The following is a 21495-nucleotide window of genomic DNA, read 5'->3' on the forward strand; positions in this document are numbered from 1 at the left end:
GATACGTTTCTCTACAGCTATTTCCTCTCTCATGTTTTTTGCTAATGTTGGCTTGGCAGCTGTGTCTACAAAGATGGCTGAATTTGAAGGTAAAGCAGAAATATACCATTCATTTTGGACTTCATTGCTAGGCTTAGATGCTGTTGGTATTTTGTTCAATACTTTATTGAAGCGAGAGTTGAAGTCCTTAATTGGTTCCTTTGGTTCGGCTTTTAAATTGGAGAGGTCATTTATTAAGGTCGTTGTGGACCTATCATCCCCAAATTTTGTTAAAAACTATTCTTGAAATGTATCCCAGTTATTAATGGAGGCTGATGGTAAAGAAAAATACCATGATCATGCTACTCCTTGTAAAGTATAGGGAAATAACCTTACAACTGCGTCCTCTTCTGTTACTCCATTCAAATTAATAGATAGCATAAAATTATTTATGTGTTCTTCGGATAATAGGCCATTGTCAGGATTGAATTTGGGCAACCATTTCTCAGGATGAGCTGGTAATTGAGATAAAGGTCCAACCATTCTTACAACCCCTGGGTTGGCCCATGGCCTCGGTGGATTTTGTGCCATTGTTGGGATATGAGTAGAAGAAGGTGTGGCAGTTGTTGAAGGTGATTGGGTAGAGGAGGATGTAGCTCCTGTACCTGTATGAACCACGATCTAGAGTTGGGGGATGGATGAGTGACCTTGTGATGATATGAGTGGGACGGAGGAAGAAAATGATGATAGAACCTCACTATGAGATTTTGTGGGTGTTTTCTTAGCTTTCTTACGACTTGGTAGAGGAAACTCAACTAGTGCGATTCCTAGTTTTTCGCTCTGTGCTCTAGTCAGACGTTGAGATGGGGTTCGATGAGAAGTGACACTACCTTGGGATAACTCAGACTCTTCTTGAGATATTGAAATCCCCTGTAACTTATGGATTAAAGTTTGTAATTCAGGGGGCTCTGAAGAAGAATGATCTGGCTTGTTTGGGATTTCAGTGATGTGCTCTGTATTTTTCTTTTCAACTTATGGTTCAAAGATAGGATATTTGGAATGCGAACGAGAAGTTGAGGGTGATGGTGAGGGAGTTTTAATCTTAGAATGGTGTGAAGATGTAGATTTACTTACCATTCACAGTCAGGCCCTCCTTCTAGTGCCAAATATGTTGAAGGCTCGAAAAATCGGGACTCCAACAAGGGGGATAACCACCCGGTCCGGACCTTAGGACAACTCCTTTTCTGTTTGGAATAATGGCTCCGACTGGGGATGATGGGACCAGTTTCCCAATCTATTTATAATGTTCGTGCTAATGGGATGATGTTTTTTCTTTTTTGGATTTTATGGGGTAAATAGTTATTTTAAAGTTGATATATCTTCTATCATATGCAATCTATCATAATCAAAGAAAACATCTAACTTTAAAACTATCTTGGGAGTAACGTTTATATATGTGATATAAAATGATTTCTGAAAGTAATTGATAATAAAGATCATTCAATTACGATAAGAAGAGAATTCGTTTAATAATGATCGTTTCGTATAAAAAGTTAGCCAAAACAATATGAGAGATATATCGCATAAAGAGTCATTCATATATTCAGCATAAAGAATAAATCATCATCATACAAAAGTGCAATAATGATAACTAAGAATTTAAACTTTCATACATAAATAATTTAAAATGATTTATTGCTTGATACACAAGTAAAAAACATCAGGAGATAGAAGTACCATTTGTAATATGTCCTACTCATGTGCTCCATCAAATATTGATCCACTTTCAAATCATTCAATATCAACTAAGATTACAAAAGTGCAATTTTAGTAGAAAAGGCTAAACTCAAGTAGAAAATAAATCTTGTTCCATTAACTTTACCAAAACCTCCTCAAAGGGACAAAAGTGCATGCTCTGAAGAATGTCTTTGATAAAATTTCTGGAGCCCTCTCTAAATGCGTGAGAGGGGTTTAAATACTAATCTATGAAAACTAAAAATAGAAATTACAAAAATAGATGAAGAGGTTTAAACGACCTGCCTCATTTTAAATGAAAATAAACAAAAATAAAATAAAATATGCCTATGACTAATCCTACATTTGATCTTTGAGATCGAAAATATCCAACATAGGCTTAAGGAGTGTCGATTCGCTGACTTCAGCTTTTAGTTGTCCTGTGAATACAACATTGGTGAATGCTGGCATCGTTTTCTTGGTGGAAGTAATCAGGCCCCTCAGGGTCATCCATTGGCTATGCGGTTTCACTAGGTATTGCCAATACGCTTCCCAGTTCAACCTAGTCACTTGTCTGATTGCCTCTGCCCTTTCCTCCGCTGCCTGTTTCCATATGGCTTGAAGCTGTTTTTCATTTGGAAGAAAGTGAGGGGTGGTTTTTGCTACCAAATTAGAATTGTGTAAATTCTCATTCAGACACTCGATGACATTGTTTGTTGCTGTTGCCACATCCTCCATTTCCTGTTCTGCCTCTCTGAGCCAAGAATCCCAATTGGAGAATAAGATTTCTTTATGCGATTCATCTAATTTAGGCATATCTGATATTTTCCCATTCTCATATTTCTGCCAAATTAAGAAGTCTGAAACTTTCTTAAGAATTGCATCATATTCAAGTCGTAATTCCACAATTTGATTCGTTATGTTATCTCTCATTTTGCAGTGAGAATTCCACTACGAAATCTTTTGGCATAATAACACTTTTTGGTGTAAAAGTTGGGAATTGAGGCCAAGTGCTTCTGTGACAAGCTCTTCAATCTTTGGGTCATCTTTATGTAGTTCTGCTATGCTCTGTAACTGTGCTTCTTTACCTGCTAAACTGCTCTGATGTGCTATCTGCATTTGCTGAAACTCCTGTTGAAGTTTATCCAACTGCATTTCTGCTTGTTGGTTGGTACTAGCCTGCTGTAGCTGTTGTTATAATAACAAAATTTTGTCTTCTTTTTCTTTGAGTAGCCGTTGTACCTCTACTGCCTTGTCAATGGTCGTTGAAGCATATGCACCTGCGACCCGTGAGAGTCTAGTGAGGTTAGCCGATGGATCTGTGGATGGGTCTTTTTAGAGAACATCTAGAGGTTCATCCTCAGGAGTGAGCACGAAATCCTACTTTCTTTTCTTTCTCTATCTTTTAATGACGGCTTTGTGTTGAGGGCTATAGAATACATCTAGAGGTGGAATTTCCTCTATTCTCAATACAATCTCAGATGTGGGAGCAATGGGAATATGCTTTGTTTCCTGAGTGCTAACGACCCCTCCTGTTACAATTTCTGTGGTTGTTTCTTGTTGGTTTGTTGGTGGCTCTGTGATTTGTTCCCCCGTGTTGAGTATTTGATTGAAATTGTCCCAAAATTCTTCTAAATCAATCACAGACGGCTTTTCTCACTGTGTAACGGGAGTTGAGGTTTCGGCTTGTTTTATGAGCGAAGTTTGTTGATCTGACTTTGCTGTGGACTGGGCTGTGTCTTTAATCGATCCCTCACTCTTGCTGTGTTCATTCTCTGATGTTTTCTCAGATTGTTCGTCAGAATTTGCTTTGGATTTTTCCTTTGAGTCCCCATCTATGCTTGCACTGGGAGTAGGATCTCTCATTGGTTCAATGAGTAGTTGGTCCAATGGGACCTTAGATAACCTCATTTTCCTGTAGTTATCAAATGTTTGGAGACCTTCTTGATCAAAAAGTATTTGTGCCATATGCTGTATTTCTTTGAAGGTGTTTTTATGGAGGAAAACATCATCAAAGGGGTCTTTTTCATGGGTAAATATTCTTATTTTGACCATTGTGTTAAAATCTTTGACAATACCCAAGGGATCATATTGTCTTCCCGGGAACTTGGGTAATTGCAAAGATAATACATTGTCAACCTCTTTGAAAGCATGTCCTAAGTCATGCAATGCAAATACTCCACATGTTATAGGAAATTGAGGCCAAATGCCCTTCTTGGAATCCTTCAATATCTTACTCATCCCTCCTTCGCTGCATGTCTGATAGGCTATCTCTCTAGCCATCAGTTTGTCTAAGACATAGAAAGGTAGAACATGGGGCGAGGCAATACTGGCGAACACTCTGATAGATGTGAATAATTCTTCCCCGAACCATTTGGCTACGGGGAGAATATCTACTTCGGCTTCTTGGGATAACCTAGGGGCATCTCGGTTGTAAATCCTTTTGTGAATAGGAAGCATAACCCAGTGACAAATATTGAAGAAGTGTGGTGCAAAATAAAACTCCCACATGTCTTTGTGATATATTGGAAAAGGAAGTGGATTTTGAGCAATCCACTTCCATCCCATAAGAGGAAACTTGGAACCAAAACAAATAGCATCCATAACATAGGTGCTCATGAAAAATGGAGGGTAAACCCTCGAAGCAATACTCCTTTTTCTTCTGTACTCTAAAATTGTTGTAGCTAAGTTATCAGATAGGATTTGAGCCCAATTCATTATTGTGGCGTTGACGGCTGCATCTATTAAGGGTAACCATTCTGACAAGAATTTGGTGTTGTCTGGTTTACCAAACAATCTACATAACATAGCGGCAGCAAAACAGAAAGGGGAACTAAGAGAACCGGTGGTGTACATACCGTTATTATCTTTCTTAAGTCTTTCTTCGTTGTTTGACCAATTCTTCGTGCATTCTAGCGGGTCTTCATTTTCCCTGACGAAATTCTCGACAAACTACCTGTTGTAGATGGCCTGTGGCTTTGGTAGATGGTACATGAGTCTCAGGTTGTCTGGAGTAAACGACCCTATGAATTCTTGCCTTACTGTCTTGAATTATCTGTCTGATATGTCCGCATTGTCTATGATCCACTTAACCATGTCGGTATAAGGAAGTATCTTTGGTCTTGCAGCAATGCATTGTAAGAATGAGCATGCAAGTTCAGTCAGAGTAGCATCAGAAGAAACGCGTCCATCCACTGTAACTGTTGTTTCCACAACTCTTGGTTGTTCTTCCTCTAATAGCTGATACATAGTCTCCCATGTGGATGTCCCTGCATCTCGATTACAAGTAGTATCTGTGAACAGGGGGGTCATCTCTGATTTCTTAGAAGCGGGTGCCTTTCCTTTCTTCACCATTTCTTCGGATGTCCTGCTCTGTGTGTTCTTCCTGAAAGTTACAAGCGAAGAGCAAAATATGATAAAAATGATAGTGAATGTAGAAATAAATCAATAAAAGGAAGAAATAAAGGGGACGGAGGGTATTAATTCTAAATCACGTTAGAAGATATCAACTTGCATTAAATGGCCTTTCACACCTAAACCTAATCATTCTTTTAATAAATGTCCATCAATGAACCGTTATCCTTAACTTAATGTCCATCACTTCACATCGAAAGTCGGGAAGCACTCTCCTAGAACCGTGAGCCCTTTGAGTTGCGATAAAAGTGATTTTGCGATTTGCTACGCAATATCGCAGATCGCTATTTCACAAAAACTCGTTTACTTTTAAGACTTACCACCATGTGAGTTGATGTGATATGCGAGATGCTATCGCATTTCACAATATTTTCTTATGCTTTATTGAGTAGCGCTGCATGGTTCAAACTGCGATGTGAGATGATTATAGGAGTTTGATGATTTTACATTTCATGGATCACAATTTCATGGGGTAACTTTTATAAGGAAGGTCCGTCGTAATTGATTTGCGATGCGAGAATCTGTCCTTTAAAAGAGGGTCTTTTCAAGGATTATATTAATATTTACGACTTTCTAGGTATAAATTTACTTTTAGGTTATTTTACCATTTGGCGCTTGTTTATGAAACTCATCATTTGTGAAGTTCTATAGGCTAAAGTATGAAAAGGTAAATTTCCCATGATTTTGCAAGTTCCGTTTTGACATCTTAATTTATTCTAAAAATAAAAAGGCATGACTAGATGCTAGGATTGATTTTTTTGGAAGGGTCCCCATTTATTAATGTTATTACTAATACTAGTAAATGGGGGGGTTGTTGATAAGCACAACAGGTTCCCAGCCCTCAAAGAATATCGGTCCTCTTGCCTACTCTTATCTTGGATTCACATCCTCAAAGAGCATTGGATGCTAGATGATTACCCAATCCCTCGTTATTTATTCCCAAATGAAGGCAAGAATGTTGTGTCTATCTCTCCCTCTCAACTAGGGAAGATATGCCCATTCATGTAAAGGAATGTACCCAAGTTCCCTCTGACTAGGAACTTATCCAAGCTTCCTCTCAATTAGGGACTTGTCAGAGCTCCCTCTTACCTAGGAACTTTCCTTTTTATCAACAAATTCTTCTTCGTGGTCCTTCAACTACTAGATCAATTTATTTCCTCAATGTCATGAAATTCAGTCGAGATTCTTACTTGTAGGGCATTAGCCATCCATCACTTTCCTTCTTGGTTCGTCATGTAATTCCTTTCTTCATGGAAATTGGCCTTCCTTATACATATCTGGAACCTTCTTCATATGGCTACTTCTTCCTCATCATGTTTCTTTCAGGGATTTCCATCCACCACATTAATGCTAGTTGTACTTGTACTTACAGCTCTTATTCCAGTAGCCCCCCATGAACTCATCTAGATATTATTCAAGAAATCAAAAAATAATGTTAAATCAAATAGTACCTTACAAAATGGTTCTTCATTATCACATATTCATGTAGATATCAACATACTTCATACATGTTGACACATCCCCCAAAGATATCCATTGTCAAGGGTCTTCATCTTTTTCAGACTTCCATCAGAGTCTTCATATCTTTCCCAGAGATTTCCTAATCAAATCTTTTGTGGTCTTTTGGATGTTGATTTCCTTCATAATGGTTGCATATCTCACGATCTCTTCCTTCCTCACACTTTCTATTCCCAGGAGCTTTCAATCAGATTTTCTTAATTGTAGTCAACCACCTCATACTTCATATGAGGATATATTATGTTGATTTCATCTAGTGTGACTTATGCCTTCCTGCATCCTTTTAGAGCAGGAGATCCTTTTCCCTTGATCATGATTCTCAAGATATAAGTAGTGATCCATGTTACCTGCAACCATATGACATGACTTTATAATATTAAATACAAGCATACATACCTCATTTTACCTTTAGGTCATCTAGGATTCTTCCAACAACTTCCTTGATTGAAAAGATCTTCAATCCCTTGATCTGCTTCATTTCTCATGTCATCATATCATCATCTCATGAATTCCATAAGTTGGATTTCCTAACGAAACACTTGCTTCCTCTCTAGATTAGTGAATCCTTCGATGAGGATTCCTTCAGAGAATCTTGATGATCTTGCTTATCCCCATCTGGAAAATGTTTCCTTTCTGACTTGATTTATGATGAGCCTTGTCTTGGATGACTTCTTCCTTTCCTGCAATGTCCAATGAGGTTCGCAAGAGCTATCTCCTTCATGTTTGACTACCATGGATTTTTTCCTTCATGATTCCCATGGTGATGTCACGAGTTCTTGTTTTTCATGCTTCCATGATGCCATGATGCATCTTATTATAATGGTCATATCTAAAAGAATTAGGAGCTTATGATAGGACTCTTTTGTGAGGGATACCATCTCGATCATAGTAGAAATCTGTTACTCCCTATTTCCTTGGCTCTTTTATTCAACTTCCTCCATCTTTCCGGTGATATGAGATTTCTTTTCATAATATTTCAATAGAACTGTTTTGTCTTGTTTGGGGAACACACTTCCCTTTATTTTTTGCAAATGTTTGAGTTCTTTAACCTTCAACACTTTTTCCTACAACTTGTTCTTTTTCTATCTATCATAGAGACCACAAGTTGTCGAATGAGGTAACTTTCGTTTTTCATGGAAATTTGTTACCTTGCTTATTAGTTAATGATGATTATATTCTTATCATCTCTCCCAGATCTCCCAAATGAGATCTCATGAAGATATTCCTTCATTCTTTGATACCTTCAATCAAGTCTAATTGATATAACCTTCTTCACTTTATTTTAGAGAGTATATCTTCTTGCATTTCATATATGTCTTTTATGTCTCTTTTCTTGCTACATAGGGAGGAGAGGACCTTAACAGTTCCTTCCCATGAATTCAAAGGAGACCTTGATATGTTCACTTACTTCTCTTATCTATGAGGATTATGAAAATCGTCCTTATTCCATGCAAGGACCTTTTATGACCCATCCAACTTATAGATCTCCTTGCAACTACGAAGTCATTTTACCAAATTGACTAAAGAATGAAAAGTACTTACTTGAAAAGTGAAGATGAAATCTTCTACTTGATCACTTTGATTGTGATTGAAGAATATGTATTATATCTTCCTCTTGGATGATCTTCTTTCCTATGAAAAATCCTTTGTTCAATGGAAAAAGGTTGCTCCCTTTAATGAGGATGATTTGATGCTTCTTTGGATGATCTTCTTCTAGGGCAAGGAGATGCTCCTTGCTTTTTTTTATAACCTTGAAGATGACAATGTCTTCTTTCCTTCAATATGATTTTCCTTCTTTTGCAGTGTAGATTAGGACTAGTTATAGGGTTTCATCCTTTTCCAAGATGATGTGATCTTTGTTTTGAGGTCCTTTGAGCTATATTGCATTGTAGACATCTTTATGAGAGTCTTGGTGGCCTTTTGAAGATGACTGTGGAGACAAAAGATCTTGCTATTGGAGATTTATTCTTTGATCTAGGGCTTTATCCTTAAACGTATATCTTGATCCCTTTTCTTTGATATCCTTCTTAAAGCTTGATCCTTGAATGTTTCTTTGTTGTCCTTCCTTTGAATTGAATACCTTATCTCTGATACCGTGTTAAAGAATCTAGGGCAATGTAGGTTAATAAGATTATTATAGTCATGATAACTATTTGTGAGATGTTTTTAACATTTCTTATTAGCACAATCTCCGCTTGTTATTATTAGAGTGTGTCTTCTCAATTCATCAAATAGTTAAGAGACAAGAACACAAGATGGAGGCTTTCTGTCGTGGCCAAAGCCTTTCACTCTTTGAGAGGAAAACCCACAAAATTGTTCTTATAGAGATTCCAATTGACGAATATCGAGACCATGACCCTTGACCTATTTATCCACTCCAAGACCAAGACACCAATCCTCTTCTTCATCATTTCTAAGATCATCATCACTTCTACTACACTGAGGCCATCACTACTGCTCCACCGAGATCTTCATTACTGCTAAAACATGATTGTTGCACCTTCACTGAGGTGTTCACCATAACAATGAGATCTCCATATACATGAATAAGAGTTGCACTTAGATCCACAGAGATCATGAATGTTTCACCATAGTCGCATTTTGCTTCACTGAGATCATTGCTGCATAATTTCTACACCATCGAGAGCTTCATTAGGATAATGACCTTGAAACTACATCTTCATTATGATTAAGATCACTATGCCAAGGTCATGACTGTATTCATAAGACAAAGTTTATTTTTGTGTGAACACTAGAATCCTTCTCATCATAGTTATGCTGAGACTATGACTATATCTAGAGAGTAGGCCAAGAAAAAGTGTGTTGCTTCGAGACCCTCCTCTTCACAAGTATGCCGAGACTGTAATTCTCCTTCACTAATGACTGTGATCACCGAGACTAGGAGGAAGCCGAAAATATATAAAGATAGCGAGGAGGCCGAAAATATAGTGGACAGACTTCCGAAATCCATCTTGTAACTTCCCTCCGAAACATTAGAAGTATCCAAGTTCTCTAAACTGTACTCACTGTAATTTTCCCTGAGATTTCAGAGGCATCCGAGATCCTGAACCTCATCTGAAGTTGCAGATTTGTCTCAATTGTATGCTCCTGTAATTCGGATCTTACAATCTTATTTATAGTCGTTAGTCATGCATATAAGCTGACATGAGAGTATGGCCTGTTGTGTCTCCTTATTTGAGCCGACATGAATTCTTTTTACATTTTTTGGAGGCCGACTTCATCAAGAGGGATTGTGCTTGTCTTTGGAGGGATTCTAGACTTTTATATAGACTTGTATACATTACACATAGGCTCAAGAAGAGAATGACATTGACTCTATGACTTAAAATAAACCCTAAGGATCTCAATGGGAGCCACTAACAAATAAAAAACTTGCTCATGAAACCCATGCAACAAGGCATACACAAATAATTGTATTTCTTTTATTTTATCATTTACAGAGATCATGTCATTATGAAGACCGAACCTAGTCACACTTTATTCAACACAACGCACACTATAGTTGAGTCATTTAGGAGGAGGAGTCACAAATCCTATTTATTTCTTAATACATTCAAAGGTTTCTATTTCCAGTGGCTTATTAATGATAACTGCAAGTTGGTCTTTAGTGGCCACATATTCAAGTCAAACAACATTGGGTGAAACTTGCTCTCTTAAGAAATGGAACTTGATAGGGATGTGCTTGGTCTTTGAGTGCATGAAAATATTCTTAGAGATACTGATCGCACTAATATTATCACACATGATTGGAATAGGACCAGTCAACTCTACGTTAATGTCCTTCAAGGTCCACTTCATCCATATAATTTGCGAGCAACATGTGGCCACTGCAATATAGTATTCTTCAACATTTGATAAAGAAATGGAGGTTTCTTTCTTGCTGACCCAAGACACTAAGAAGTTTCCCAAAAAGAATGATGCACCCAAGGTGCTCTTCCTATCATCAGTAATGCCTGCCCAATCAAAATTAATATAGGCCTTCAACTTAAACTCTCCTCTTTTATCACACCACAATCCATAATCAGTTGTTCCTTGAATATATTTGAAAATCCTCTTGATAATGATGACATGAATTTCATGAGGAAAATCTTGAAATCTAACCACTACACCCACTGATTGCATGATTTCTCGTATCAAAGTTGTAAGATACAACAAGCTTCCTATCATTAATTTGTACTCAATCTGATTTACCAACGATGTCTCATCTTCTTTGCATAATTTGTAGCCTGTAACCACAGGAATGCTAATTGGCTTGAAAACTTCCAGTCGAAACTTCTTTTGGGTTTCTCGTAGGTACTTGGATTGGGAGATAAATACCCCATTTTTTGACTGAGAAGTTTGCAGTCCTAAGAAGAAGTGTAATTATCCAAGCATGGAAATATAGAACACTGTCTACATACAATTTTCGAATTGACGTCCAATTTTTTCCATATCGCTTCCAAAGCTTATGTCGTCCACATAGACAATTGCAATTAGTAGATGATATTCTCCAAACTTTATGTATAGATTTTTGTCTATAGTACCTTTCTTAAAGCCTTGTTGTTGAAGGTATCAATCCCGTCTTGCATACCAGGCTCTGAGAACCTGTTTGAGTCCATATAAGTCCATTTTCAGTTTGCACAAAAACCCTTCATTTTCGGTGAGCGTGAATCCTTTTGGATGCTCAATGTAAAATTATGCTTTGAGATATCCATTGAGAAATTCTCACTTCACATCCATATGATATACCTTGACTTTTTTATGACTGGAAAAGCCAAGAAACATTATGATAGCTTCCAGTCTAGCTGCTGGTACAAAGGTTCCCTCAAACTCCATGCCATCTATCTAGGCATACCCTTTGCAAACTAATCATGCCTTATTCCTAATTACTCGGCCCTACTCATTTAACTTATTTTTGAAGACCCATTTTGTACCTATTAAATTTTTCTCTTTGGGTCTTGGAACAACCTCCCAAGTGTCATTATTGTCAATTTGTTCAAGTTCTTCATTCATAGCTCTCGCCTAGAACTTGTCCTCACTTGTCTGGATGAGGTTTTTAGGCTCAACCTGAGATAGCACAGAAACATTTTCACAACTTGAATTGACAAAAAATTTCCTCCTGGTGTGAACACCAAGTATTTTATCTCCAAGAATTTGACTATCAGGGTGTTCTTTCTATACGTACCTAGAAGGTGTTTTGGGCCTTGGAGTTGTGCTCATTTCCACGTCTTCGTTATTTGAATCTGTTTCATATTGATATGAGGGCCTGATGTATGAACTCTCTTCTCCAATTGAGTTCATGTTTGCTTTGGAGGACTCAGGTTGTGAAGTTATTTCATCTACTACTAGATTAATGCAATCCTCAACCTTCTTTGTTCGTTTGTTGTAGCACTTGTATCCTTTACTTCGAGCAGAGTACTCGAGTAATATACCCTCATCAGCGCATGAATCAAAATTTCTAGGATTTTAATCATTCCTTTTGATAAATAATTTTATCCCAAACACCTTTTAGTGTTTAACTTATGCAGTTCTTACCTTCCACAACTCATAGGGAGTTTTGTCACTATTAGACCTTAGTTGCGTTCTTTTTTATAGGTACATTACTACTTGTGCTTCTTCTCCCTAGAATATGTGAGGTACATCTGCTTCATCCACCACAACTCTGGTAATTTCCTAGATTGTTCTGTTCTTTCCCCCAACTACTTCATTTTTTTGTGGAGTTCTATCCATAAAATACTACTTTCTTATGCCATGCTCTTCATAGAATTATTCAAATTCTCTTGAAATGTATTCACCTCCTTTGTTTGATATTAAGCATTTGATCTTGAGATATTTCTCATTTTCTACTTGAGCTTTAAATTTTTAAAGTGTTTAAATGCTTCTGATTTTTCCTTTAAGAGAACGATCCAAGTGGCCCTGGTAAAGTCATCAATAAGCAACAAAAAATACCTTTCTCATCTTGGGTTTTTTTTTTTTTTTTTTGGTTGTAGTTGGGTCGCAGATATCTGTGTGAATTAGCTCCGGTGGTCTAGATGAAGAGAACTATTTTGTTTTAGAATGAGTCCTAGTCTTCTTACCAAATTGACATGACTTGTAGATTGAATTATCAGGCCTTGACAATCTTGGAAAACCTCTTACAACTCCTAGTCTGTTGACTCTTATCAGACTGTAAAAATTCATATGACCAAGTCTCGTGTGCCATAACTGGGCTTCACTCAACTTGCTTAAATAACATCTTACTATGGAGTCATCAAACACATATATATTATTGTGAGTTTGTGACTACTTTTCCCACCAACTTCCCATTTTATTCATTTCAGATCTCACAGTCCTTGGATCGAAAGGTCACATTAAATCCATTATCACACATTTGACTTAAACTAAGAAAATTATGCTTGAGACCATCTACATACATCACATTTTGGGCTTTAGTTTTTTCATTACGACTGACTATGCCCTTACACTTAATTCTTGTTGGGGCATTGTTGCCGAAAGTGACATTGTTCCCTCTATCCTTTTCTTTTAGCAACAAAAAATTTCTCTTATCCCAATCCATATGATTGGAGCAACCACTATCCACATACCATTTGTTTTCTTGATTTTGTGTTGATAGAGCAAGTCCACATTCCATGCTCTTTCCATATTTTCTTTTCCAATTCTCATTATCTTTTCGACAAGTTGGTTGCCAAGTGTTCTGAGACTTGGATGCTCAAACCTGTTTTTGTACTCACTTTCCTTGTGCCAAATATTATTTCATTTGAAACATTCAACATCATTAGAGAAGGAATTCTGATTTCTGAGAGTAGAGTTTTGAGATATAAAATTCTGATACTTATTGTATCTGAGATTTTCATCTCTTTCAACTTTGTTCTTTCTACAATCAATAGCCTTATGTTCAAATATGTGACATTTATAACAATGAACATAAAATAAATGAGAATACTTGAAGTTGGAAGGTTCATGAATTTGTGCATGAAGGTACCTCTATTGTTTGATAATTGATTCATTCTCCATTGGTATGGTTCCTTGGGTTAGTGGAGTTATTATCCCAGTGATGGGCTCCTCTCTGGCTTACTCCCTTTTTGTCTTCATTGATTCTTTCTTGATACATATTTGCATAGCTTTGAGGTTCGTCAAATCCTACGTACGTAAAGTTCATCTTTCCCATAGAATATTCTTGTGGTCTAGAGTATCCCATGCCTATTTTGTTTCTTGAAGACGTCTCACTTCTTAGAATCTGATCTAGATTTATTGTTCCTTCTGAAAAATTTTCATTTATTCCTTTCTCGGTCTTCATTTTCTCAAGATCCATTCTCAGAGAGACGACCTCTACCTCGAGACTAACAGTTCTCTTCCCATTCATGGATCAAATGTTGAAGAATTTTTTCCTTTCGTTTAACTTCGTTGAGTATGACTTTAAAGGACAAAATTTCATCTTTGCATGCTTCTGCGATCGTTTCCTTATTTACCTTGAACAACTCCTATTTTAATTACTTGTTCTCTTCTTCTAGTTTCTCACATGTTCCTTGTTTTTCTTCTAGTAGAAGGGCTAAACTATCTTTGTTTTTAATGGTTTTTTCAAGTTTTTCTTTTTGATAAACAAAATCCTCATTGTCGGAGTTGTACATACCTTCTTCATCACATTGTAGTTTTTCTTTCTCCTTGACTTCTTTAACTCATCCATAGCACCGATGAGTTCTCCTTAAAAGTCTACTGCTCCTTCTTCTTCTTCTTCCTCTTCAGAGTCTGTAATATTTTGTTTCTTGGAGTCTGCTCCAAATTCCATAAGTAAATACTTATCTCAATCATCTTCTGAAGAGTTTTGACTGTATGACTCTAGAGCTGAACTATCCTCTTTGGAGCAGAGCCCCTTTTTATTATCTACTTCTTCTTCTAATGTTTCTAGGATTGTTTCTAAATTTTTGATCATCTTCCTTTTCAGTGCTTTCTTTGTAAGGGCACTTGGACGAAAAGTTTCGAACTCTCCCACAATCAAAACATTTAAAGGGAAACTTCCCTTTATACTTTCCTAAGCCATGCTTTAGCTTCTTGGAAAATTGAGCGAACTCGTGATTAGATTCACAGTTGGAGAAATATTGATGATATTTTTGCTCCTTGGCCTTATTGGACACTTCAAATGTTCCCTACTTAGGTTTAGAATTCTCTCTTCCTACTCTCATCTCATAGGCTGTGAGATTACCATGAAAATGTTCCATCTTAAAATTATTTAAATTTTCCATTTATTCAATAGAAAATACTTTGGCATTAAATATCATGGGTAGGGATCTTAAGACCTTTTGAAAAATCATATCTTCCTTGAATTCTTCACCAAGTCCTCTAATCATATTGGTTACTTCATCAATTCCAAGGAAGTATTCTAATATGCCATCTTCTTCACTAATTTTCAAGCTTTCAAACCTCATTATGAAGGTTTGAATTTTGGCATCCTTGACTTTGTCATCTCCTTCATGACTCTGATTGAGCTTCACCCACACTTCCCTGACGGACTTACAATGCATAACCTTTACGAGTTCAGGTTGACTAAGGCCAAAGAGAATGACATCCTTGGCTTTAGAATTATTTCCATACATTTTTTACCATCGGCATCAAACGAGAGGGACATCAGGGACATCATAATCTACTAGTAAAGAGCTCCAAACATCTACTCCTAGAGACATAACATAGGCTTCCATCCAAACATTCCAAAAGGTATAGTTTGTCCCATCAAAGATTGGTATCTTGCTTCAGTAAGCATCTTGACTCTCTTGCCTAAACAAAATTCCTTATGGATATACATTCTGGTGGTTAGAATTTTCCTAAAGGAACTTGGATCTGATACCAATTGTTGGAATAAGGAATTATTTAGGGGGGGGGGGTGAATAAGTAATAGTGAAGTTATTTCAATTTTAACTATAAGTATTTAACTCTTTTCACTATGGTCATTTACTTGTGAGATCTTTCATACATAATAAAGATGATCAACAAGATAAGGAATTCACATGTACATACAATACATCACATGAGCATCATAAACATATTGGCACATGTATATTTTACGTGGAAACCCAAAGGGAAAAAAACACCAATTTGTTTGTTATTATGATGTAGATTAAGAACCTACTTAATTACATCAATTTTCTTGTGACCATCCACTCATAAGAGGCACCGACCCCCTTAAGATAGAAAACATATACTTTCTAAGAGGCACCAACCTCTTATGAATGTAGACCACCACCTACTGTAGCCATTGTTCTACCTTTCGTACAATTTTCAAATTAAAAACATGGGAAATTACATATACAGAGAAATACCAATCTAGTTCACTGCAATTTCATACTTATGCTCTTGGTCCTCTACTATTCCACAATCACTTTCAACCTCACACAACAAAACCCTATTCTCTACTAACTTTGCAATAGCACATTGTACTCATCCTTCTACTCTCAACCACATATACTTTTCTCTTGGCCTTGTTTTGCACAGGCTCTCTACAACACTCTGCTTCAGTTCAACACTTGGGCTAGTTTCTCAACTTTCGCACACTCTGCTCCACACTCTTAAGAAAATACACAAGAATACCATATCCCCCCTATTTCTCAATGGAAATCCTGAGCTTTTTACCTATGCTACACTGAAATAAATGTTGTCTCTGTCACCATCCACACTGCCTGAGAGTGTACTCTTGGCATGGCACTTCATTCTTCTGTTGCGTCTTTTTTCAAAAATTCTGTTGCTGCATTAAAACATGAGAATGGGCTTCGTTCAATTCACCAACTCCTTGTGTGATTATCCATGCTAAGAATTTAATCTCAGTCCACCTACACACTCCAATGAGACTCCCCATGCTTATTCATGGCTCACAGATCTTGACTGTACTTCAACATGGCTTCTTTGTTCTTCATTTATTTCTATAAGGTGTGCACAAGAGATCAGATATGGATTTCTTTCAACATCAAGACAAGTCCGTCAGTTACTTTATGAGAATCGTGGTCCTCGTAGCCTTGACCCAGTGATCTCTACAGTCACCATTACTCCTGCTACACCAACTCTTTTGCGTGAATTTACTCTCTAACTACCAACCCATTCATCCTTTAACTCTATATACTACAATATCGAAGCTTTAACATATATTAACTATATTAAGTGAGACATTACAATAACATAAAAATTCGATTCCTTTAGCCCCTCTTATGTCGACACTTAGCTCTTTTCTGCCATAGGACCGCTGCCTATGACATGCGCTTCATACTCCTTTGTATTGGAATATAGGAGCTCTCATATCTCATAACTTTGATTAAAATGATGTTACGAAATTGTAAGACTCCTACCTGCATTTGGACCCTTTTTCTTAGCCCCTTCTTGTTTTCCATGGGACCAGGTGATGTGATGGGTGGCATAAAACTTAGGTTCTAAGGACTCCAGGCTCCTGTTGGGGGCCTATCTCCTCGTATATTCACTCCTACCCTTGGTTCTTTTATGTATCCCATGACCATGTGCTAGTCACATTGGAGCTCCACACATCAGATCAAAACTTTCGCATAAAACAATTAGACATGAGTTATGAAAACTCCATCCTCCGAAATTATGACCTCCGAGATGACATCATGTTGATGTCATCAACTCCATGTTGAGTCTCCTCAGTGGCGACATGTGTCACCTAGATTTTTCCATTAGGCCACCCAATATTGTCGATTCTGGATACCACGTGTCCTTTGTAAAACCACGTCATGATGATGTCATCTACCACATCAACTCCTGATGACCAATCAATTGTTTCCATGTGTCCTCTAGGAGGAGAGAGAAAGGGTCCTCGGTCCTTTGGTTTTTCAATTAATTCACTTGTAATTATTATTTCTCATAACCCTTGGCATTTTTAAAATAATTCCATCATTAAGAACTTATGAGATTCTAATATTTGAATTTCCGAACCTTCGATGTTCTCTCCTGCTCTAATATTCAACCCTTTCAATATTGGCTTTCGATATTCGCCTGATCCGAGGTCCCGATGGTATCGACCTTCCAATGTTCCAACCTGCTCCAATATTCATCATTCTGAGAATCTGCCTGTTGTCCTGGTTCTGAGGCCTCGAAATTTGGGGTTCAAAATTTGGCCCTGTTGCCATGGTATTGGATCAAAACATTCTTAAAAGGGAATTTCATTGATTTTACGAATTTACGAGGTCTCGAGGTTCTGATCCTTCTAAGGTTCTGAGGAAATCAAGACCCTAAATTCATCAATGAATAACTTTTGATCCAGGAGGCCATTTCTGGACTTCCACACACTGTTGAAAATCTTATTCAAAGTGTTTTCTGGTGGACAAGGTCTGATGTAGGCTTTGAGCCCTTTTTCTACCTTAGAAATGGCTATAAAGTTTCTATGGTTCCTGTAGAGCGATAACTAGGGTCTCTCACACCACCAATTATTCCACATTATTAAGTCAATCCGGGATCGTTTTGTTCTTTCAAGGAGTAACTCAATCCGAGGCTGTTCTGTCCAAGTAGTGCTCGGTAGTATAGCGTTCTAATGACTTGAAAGGAAACAAACACTAAGCTGTAACTAAACTAATGAAATCACACAAGGCAGATGATCAGTCAAGGGTACGGAACCAATAACCCTTCCCTTTAGAAACTGATAAAGAAAGAAAACCAAAGCATGGACTTATAGGTCTGGGAGCTAGGCAGCGTCTTGCTGGGCTCACGACAGCCTTAGGCCTGCTATCACGCGAAAGCAATAAAGGCAGATTAATGAAAGTAAAATGGAACAACAATTCTTAAAATGGAACAACAGTAATCAAATGGAACAACAGTAATGAAATGGAACAGCAGTAATGAAATGGAACAACAAACTATCATAAACAGGAAACGTCAATCATATAAATTGGAACAGCAACTCAAATGGAACAACAAACTCAAATGGAACAGCAAACCCAAATGGAACAGCAAACCCAAATGGAACATCAAACCCAAATGGAACAGCAAACCCAAATGGAACAGCAAACCCAAATGGAACAACAAACCCCGATGTATGTACGCGGTCTATACTACTGTGGCGATCCGAGAGTAATGTATGAGGTGACTATGTTTCTGAACAAAGTGATATTATCTTCAAGCCTCACAAATACTTATTTTATATGAATCCAATAACGATAACATTCATACCAATATCTTGCTGTAGAAATGGATGCAATTCGAATAGATTCAGTTTGTGTAATACAGAGACATGAATTAAAGAACTTATTCAGATTCAGATATTAATTAAGAAGCATAGTCTATCATATAAAAGATATATCGGATTACTGAAACAAGAGAAATAAGCAAACCACACAAATCACCGTATGATACAACAGCAAGTGACCGTCGGAGCTGGGCCCTTGGCTACCAATGGTACACTGCTTAAAGTTACTTCAGATGCAGAAACGAAGTGAACACCAAGTCCTTTATATTGATTGCATTAACAAAAGTATACAAAATCAGATCTTACAAAAACTCAATGATCAAAGCTGTTCTGAGTTTATAATTATAACAACAGTCGTCTCCCCCACGCTCGATGGCGTGGTGACTTTATATAACAGAAATGACGGAGATGTCTAGATACAAAAGATAAGCTTAAAGCAGCGATCCCTCAGGATCGAAGATCCTGAGGGATTCGCTAATCGTTCAGTTCTCCTCTTTCCTTCTTGCGTTCTCCGTCACGGTATCTTGCGTTCTTTTCCTGGATTATTCGGCTCTAATTTTACTTGATCTTGTCCGCATTCGGTTCCCTGTCGACGGGACAACAGTTACTTTCCTTTCGTTTCTTGTTTTTACTTGATAATTCCCTATTTCCGCGTCCTTCTGCATAGAAAACATCAATTATTAGTGATTGAGCTTCGTTTGTCCATTTTCACACAATTTATCAAAACCCTTATATTTTTTAGACTCATAATGCAGAAAAGGTTAGAAATAGTATTGAAAAACCACTAGATTGCTTGTCAAAAAGCATACCTTCCAGGTGCTCCACAGTTCCTTGCACCTTGGCCCTTCTCTTGTGTCTGGAATCCTAGACGCACAACTCGTTGGAAAATGTAATTCCACTTGTCTCAGTTGTGACTTTCTATGTAAAGAGTCTGTTCCTATTCTATAGGAGTGGTTTCCCTAGTTTGGTGTGTGGTTGACATATTCTCTCAACCAACAGATTATATGTCCAAGATAGTTTTCCTATCTTGAGACAATACTCCTGTATATATGTAATATGATACTTTATTAATGAATGTCAGATAGTTTGCATCAGATAGTTTTCACTATCAGTTTTTATCATGGTATCAGAGCCCTGAGGGCCTGGCCCCTCATGGGCTTGGTCTGTCCTGGGCTGAGGAAGCTTGGCTCGTCTTGGGATGAGGGAAATAAAATTTTTGTGAATGTTTGTTTTTCCATCACCCTCTATCCATTGGCCAGGGCAACGATAGTTGTGGTGATTCACTAGTCTAGTGAATTATGGACCGACCTGTCGGATGTAGAAAGAGCTACAGTTTTCTTTGCTATGCACTATGAACCAGACGTGAAGAGTGGAAGCCGACTAGATTAGGAATATTTTGAAGACTTCTCTAATATTTCTAGCAAAAAACTATGGGTGGAGCGATCCTTGATTGATCTGCTATTGTAGAGCATAGGTTAGCGTTGAGTCCTATCAAAGGGTTCAATCTGTGGGTGCGAGCGAACTAGCCAGCATCTCCAACCTCATTTTATTGCGATATGGTCTTTCATGTCTTGATTGAGTTCTTCGTCATCTGCCATAGATGAGAATATGGTGTGAATATACTTATGAGACCTACGAATGTGTTGAGCGAGCTGGACTCGGCTTGACTCAACTGAGATTGTCAGCTCAGCTCATTTTCTTATGAAGACGTTGACTGGTGTGTCAGGCCTCAGCCCTAGTCCAGTTCCAAAACCAACGTTCCTCTCACATCAGGGATCTCATACGACACCATTTTTTTTGTGCGTGTTCATATTGGGCAACCCCCAAAACGAGAAATCAAGATGAGTCTCGATACCGCCAACGATGTGTCATGGTTATGGTGCAATTACAGAGGCGGACCCTCTTCTTTCAAGAATCTCACCTGCGATTCCTGTGACAGTGAGGTCGAGGGTTTGTCCTGTAATCGCAATTTGAAAGCCTGGATCTCTGTTAGATGAGGCTGAGAGTATATCAAAGCTTTCTCCTGATTAGGTAGAGTATATCAATGTGCCTATTGAGGGACCTTAGAAGCCTGCTCACTACCGATACTGAAAAGATCTGAAATTTGGGATGGAAAGTGGATTTCCTCTACCAAGCAGCTGGAGGCTCACTGCTGGGAAGCTGCAGTGCTTGCTGTAAAACTTCTTGCTGCTCGTTGCCACTCTATACCCACTCTACGACGATAGTTTCATAGGCCTGTTTGATTAGAAAATTTGTCTAGTCCTGGACAAATTCCGAGGTTCCCCGGATTGCAAGGGACGACAAGGTGGTTTTGGATACAGTTTTCATGGAAGCCTGCAGTACTGTTTGTGTGGTGAATCAGTATGACAATTTGGGGTTTATTGATATGAGGAGCACTAACCGGAGTGTCTGGTGGTCTCACCGAAACCAGCCTGGGAAGATGATTGAGGGCAAGGAGAGATGTTATTCAAAGCTTGCCACATAAGGTAATCAACTCTTCTCTTCCAGGACCCCTTCCTCGGGTGGTAGTGAAATGCTTTTCTTTGTTGCGAAAACGTTCCATTCTGCGAGAAGACTTCTTCAACTATGCCATGATGGCAGCAAACTATACATGGCTTTGGACAGTGAATCAATTTATTGGAGATTCCATGCTTTGACCGAAGAACTAGATCATA

This window comes from Pinus tabuliformis, chromosome 8 (assembly GCF_031772625.1).
Source record: "Pinus tabuliformis cultivar Carrire ecotype Pingquan chromosome 8, CPIR1, whole genome shotgun sequence".
Classification (NCBI taxonomy): Eukaryota; Viridiplantae; Streptophyta; class Pinopsida; order Pinales; family Pinaceae; genus Pinus; species Pinus tabuliformis.